This window comes from Strongylocentrotus purpuratus, unplaced genomic scaffold, assembly GCF_000002235.5.
Source record: "Strongylocentrotus purpuratus isolate Spur 01 unplaced genomic scaffold, Spur_5.0 spur5_scaffold_5, whole genome shotgun sequence".
Lineage (NCBI taxonomy): Eukaryota > Metazoa > Echinodermata > Echinoidea > Camarodonta > Strongylocentrotidae > Strongylocentrotus > Strongylocentrotus purpuratus.
This window is the reverse complement of record NW_022145611.1, coordinates 23847968-23854054: the sequence shown is the minus strand read 5'-3', so window position 1 is coordinate 23854054 and position 6087 is coordinate 23847968.

The window sequence follows — 6087 nt, the reverse complement described above, 5'->3', positions numbered from 1 at the left end:
AGCAAAAGATTTCGTCTTTGAATACTCGCTGCCGGGAAAATTCAGACAATTTTATTTCTAAATTATCCTTGATTTTTTTCTCAATAAACTCATGGATTCCTTTGTTTTTCTCGAGTATACCTTCTCTGTGTGCCCGATTGAGTTTGATTTGCAAACATAATCAAGTACATTCCAAAAGAGAGTTGTAATATCGAATATCTATAATGTCAAAACCGTCTTTCATCAGTCTTTCAAACGCAATGTTAAGGTCGTCAAAAACGACTTTCATCACATTTCGGATCTTTGATGATCCAGTACCTTTTGAGCCGACCAGCTCAGGCGATAATCTCCGTCTGATTACAGAAATTTCTCGCCTCCCTCAACCAGGTGAGTCTGCTCTCGAGGGGTGTCGATGAGGAGGGGGTGACCCCCATCCAACGTTGCAAGAGGGTGTCGAATGTGGTGTGTCCCGTAAAGTAACCAGCAACAATTACTGATACTATCTACATCGCTTAGAATAATTATGATAAAACATTCTCAAAGTGTTTGAAAATTTGTGTGACCAGCATCTTCGGCAATCACCCTCTCAACGCTCGACATCATGTCAGCTCAGTCACTCTGAAACACGTGCACTCCACATTGCAAATTTAAATCCATCTTCCTGCCAATGATCTGATTCTTTTCATAGGTTGATGACATCCTTCTCAATGTGGATTATCCCGAGGTCAATATTGGGGCAAACAGGATCTTGGACGGGGACTAAGAATTCAGTTTTTTTTTTTTTTGTATCTGTTTGTGATATGGAATAGAGTGAATCCCTTTTCCGAGCAATCAGTATGATGTACAAACAAATAAAATACACAATTTTGCTAAGTGTTATGGCAGGCTGTATAAATATTCATTAGAGTTCTCAATACTGGAGTTTGGCTAAGTTCACATCAATAAAATTTGACATATTTAAAATCGTTCAAACTAACAAATATTGCACTATGGTTTCCCGGTTAGAACACACTGCTCTTCTGTATAATCATTGCGTTACAGCAGACTAGCGATCCCTTTTATAAATGGAAAGCGATTTTTAATTTTTTTTAAATCTCTTTTTTTTAATAAATAATTTTAAGTGTTGCAAGTACTGAATTTCCACCTTGGCCTTGATTTAGTTATTTGGCCTATCAATAAAACGATCCTTCCGATGAAATAACGAAGATTGCAGATTAGATGTGTCACATAAAATAACATTTGCCTTACCAATCGTCGAGGGCACTAAGCCTTTGTAATATTTTATTTCTCCCATCATTTGTTATTATCTATCTATCATTTTATCATTTTCTTTTAAACACAACTTTCACTCATTTTCCTCGAAGGCTGTCAGCGGTGATAAAAGTAATAATCAGTGACATTGTATACTGATTCGTTTAAAGGTAATACAAAGTTTTGGTATGGGGTCGTGAATTTGGTTCAAATTAACACATTGGAAGCATATGCGATCCAAAAATATTCAGTGATCGTTGTCGCGGTTGAAATCGAGTCTAAAGTTATAAAATTGTAAATAATAAACTCTTTATGTTGTATAGCTCCCTCTCAAGATCATGATATTAATTAAGCTACAACTAGGCGTTGTGGCGTGCGCCTGTAATCCAGCTTACAGTGGAAGTTACAAACTGATTCAGCCGAGGACGCAGGTTCGAAACTGAGTCACGTCTTTCGGATGGTGACGTTAAAGGTCGGTCCCCAGACGTAAATAATCATATCTGATTGATACACGTCTGTAAAAACCCAATTACACACACACACACATACAAACAATGTTTCTTGACTGAAATTGACCGATTAGCTATTCCCGTTTGGAAATTATATATATCACAACTACATATTCTGAGATTTTCATTGTCGCAGCTACCATTGTACGGCCGTAGGCGCTATTTGAAATTTATTACAATTTATCGGGAGCACCGGCAAATTTTTATATTCCTTTTTTCTCGAAAGCAGAAGTGTTTTAGGGGCTAACATTTTTTTTGCTTATAATACATCCACAGGGGCATCCAAATATATCAAAATTTTAAAGAATCACTGTCCACCCAATTTTCAAAATTTACCAAAACTTTGTATTACCTTTAAGAGAAGTAAGTTCCCTTTTTAAGGTAATATTGACTGCGTTTAGAAATAATTGTTTAAATGAAGATTTGATCTTATTTTCACTTGTATGAAATATGAATTCGATTCATTAATCCTGTCAAGTAAGAAACATAATTCTTTTTTTTTAAAGAACCCTGAGATAAATTCATTTTAGTTATTTGCTATAATTTGTATCTTGATTGTCTTCTTCAAAATGCAAGTTACTATTTTTGCGTCCGGCATTTTAAATACAAAACACGCATAATGCATTCTCCCGCTTAGTCCTGCTGATTCTAAGAAAATAAATGAATTCATTCATTTGTACACTTATGCATTAAACACGAAAGTTTGCTTCACCCATTTACAATTAGAAAAAACATTAAGAAAATTAATTATTTTATTTCGTTTTCTTTTTTCAATATAATTCGTTACTTGCAGGGATCAGTGAATGCAAATTGGAAGAGGCTGGAGTAAGAGATCACCCGTCTCTCCGAAATTACGTGCCATTCAGAAAGGTCTCTATCTAAAATAATACTGGTAGAGGAAGAGTGGGTTGCCACCATCCCGCCCGCCCCTACCTCGTGGAAAAACATGATAAATGAGTGACCTTCGTACCCCTGCCTGCCTGTCATCCATCAATACCTAATGCTTCATCGCCCACCCTCCAAAGGTATTCTGATCATGACCTTCACTAGAACAGATACCGTGGTCATACCGCCGATCAATGTCGTCTTCATTTTCACCTCCTCCTCCTCCTCCCTCCCAAAGCCGTACGAAATGGAGGGGGCAGGGGTTGAAGTCTACCCCTTCCCTTTTCCTCAGGAATCTTGAAACTGCCACAATAACAGTGAATGTCACAGTGGATAAACATTTTTTTCTCTCTCTGTCGCTTTGCTGGCTTGCAAACTTTAGAATTAGAACCAGAAAAGCTGATATATTCTTGCAAGAGATGTCTGCCCTTCGCGAAATTGCGCCCGTATGCCTATTCTCCCTCTCAAATATCATACTCCTTTTTTTCTCCGTTTTGGTCATCCTCTAATCATGTGGTTACTTATGTCTCCCCATCTTCGTCATCGTCATCAATCCCCCTTCCCTACTGAAGTTTTTTTTTGCCGCCATGGTTCTTTGGTCTTGGCAGAAATGCTGTCGCATTCATCAGCCGACGATGTGGATTAACTGACCTATACAGATGTGTAAGCTGGTAGATACGTTTCAACTTGTTTTCGTGGGCCTCAGCATTCCTTGCATTTATCGAATGACTTAATGAGCGATCCAATTTAACACTCGTGTTTAGATGTTATCAAATTATATTGAGTTTCTCATCAAGCCTCTCGGGTTCGGCCCGGCGGTACGGTGGGCTGCTATAGCCCGTGATGAGATGAGCTGGACCAAACAATAGGCATCAACATCCCTCCAGGATGCTTGTGGTTTACATAGATAGATGGATGGATGGGTGGATGGAAAGATGGATGGATGGATAGATGCATAGATGGATAGATAGATAGATAGATAGATAGAAAGATAGACAGACAGATAGACAGACTAGATAAAGAGTGATGTGATGGGACAAAACGAAACAATAGAAATTAAACAATTCCCCGAGGAAGCCTTTGAATTCAATACGATGAACTGCAAGTGAAAAATGGAGAAAAAAAAACATGAAGATAAAAATCGGTCCCTCCATTTTTTCCCACTTACCGACAGAATTTCATTAATCCAAAGTTAAAGACAACAACTCGAGATTTAATGACAACTTTTCTTAAGAGATAACCCACACACCCGAACATTTTTTTTTTCTTGTAAATATCTGGGGGGGGGGGGGGATCCAGCTCGAGGCTATTTGTCCACTCTGTCAACGCTTGAGCCCACGGCACAGGTATCCAACGTTGCTGGATCTAACAATTTTGTTTAATATTCCACTTAGGGGAGAACAGATTCGGGGCAGCTTAAAACTTCTATAATGGCTGCTTATCAAAGCAAAATCAAAGCAATAGGATGAAAACCCAAACGCCTTTTTTGAGGGGTCTCTTCCAAAAGCTGTACATGCTAAGTTTTCTTTTATAAGGCTTACTAAAACTACACATGAAGTTTACTTTCTGTAATGATTAATCTTATATCCATGCACGGTTATCCGTCTATAATGATTACTCATCCGCAAATCGCATTTAATTTTAAGGTGCCTCGTGCGTCCTTAACTGAATTAACCAATTGCCATGGCTTCTAATTTATAGCTTTTTATAGCAGCCATGTAGAATGTTATTGAAATGAATTCTCCATGATACCTCACGCCAGCTCAACACCACGTGATATGTCTGAAATGAGAGATAGTTGAAATTCCGACCTAAGTGGCTGCCATTTTGCATGGCATAGAATATCGGTGATTATTAGTCTTAATGACTTATGATGAGAGTTGACGCTGTCGAGTATATCCCATCTCCATCTTACAATACGATTGGTGCGACTATACACGAGGTCTACGTATTTTTGAAGGTAGACTATAGTCAGTGGCGTATCCATCATGATATATTTAGGATGGCGCGGGCATGTGCCCCCTTTTGGAAGCCCATTATTAAAAAAAGAACCCACAAAAAATCAGTACCACAAACATGCCAAGATACAACCTCCCTCTCCTAAAGGGAATTCCATCCGCCTCTTATCATAATGTTCTGGATACGCCACTGCTCTTCTTGAGTTCGTAAACTGATTGAAAAGTAAAAGTCTCAAAGAATCACACAAAGTTATAAATGTTCGGAAATTATGCAAAATCAATGATGAAAGTGAGTGAATAATGCGGAAAATTGCCGTACTATACGTGATCTATAATTATGTTCATGGTAGTGAGTACATTTTTAAAAATTGTTGGGCCTCGAAAATTTAAAAATTTGCACCCCCCCCCCCCCTTGACCGCCAAGGGGGGGGGGGGGCATCTTCCCCCCAAAAAGGTAAAAATCACGTGTGTTTGCACGTTTTTTTTTCCCGGGGGGGGCGGGCCCCCCTGGATCCGCCACCGTCACCACCACCACCACCACCACCACCACCACCACCACCATCACTCCACCCCACCATCACCACCACCACTCCACCCCACCACCACCACCACCACCCCACCCAACCATCCCCATATTTTTTCCATCACTACAACGGGGTAGAGCTATACCATTTTTTTAATGCAAATAATCTACAACGTAACAAGTAGGCCAATTACTCCATTTGAGTAGAAAATTTATCGATTTGCAGTCGCTTGATATAGGCCTGACGATGCCACTGATACATTTTAATAACCGGCATGAAAGAAGTCGTAATAATTATTGCTTGAGGCGCTCATATCCCAATACTGTGCATGATCTTTCGTGAAATATCGCCATCACACGACAGAGAACAGTTACAAGTCTTTCTATCTAAGCCACCGAGATCAGTGAGTGACATATGAGTTGACACTTGCAAAATCATGGTTACCATGGTTCTTTTTCATAAAGGTTGACAGCCACTCGGAAGGTATATGAGTTAGAGGGAAATAGCATAATACGGGAGAAGGAGAAAAATTTATTTGAAGAAGAGCAAATTATTTTTAGAAAGGATTTTTATACACAGAAAATAAGAAATAGGGCAAATAGCTAAACAATATGTTTTCAGTCATCCTTATCAGCTTAATCTGTCTCATTAATTCAAATATGTTTTTAACGGGGTCGGAGTTATGGATTGTGATACTATTCAGTTCTCGGGTCATGAACCAAATAAAGTTAAATTCACTATAGTAGATCTAGTCCTACATGTAAAGTAATAGAGAACGAATTAGAGAAATGAATTCAAAGTTGAGCCCCAACCTATCCAAGTCTAGATGCATGCTACCTGAACTGGAAGTCGTGTGAGCAATCTGCATTATAAATCTAATACAAATAAATAACACTTTTCATCTGGGGATCCGCATTAAACGTTGATGAGCCAGAAAGAAGAAACCAGTTTTGTACGCATCGGATTCAATGATGCCCAAAC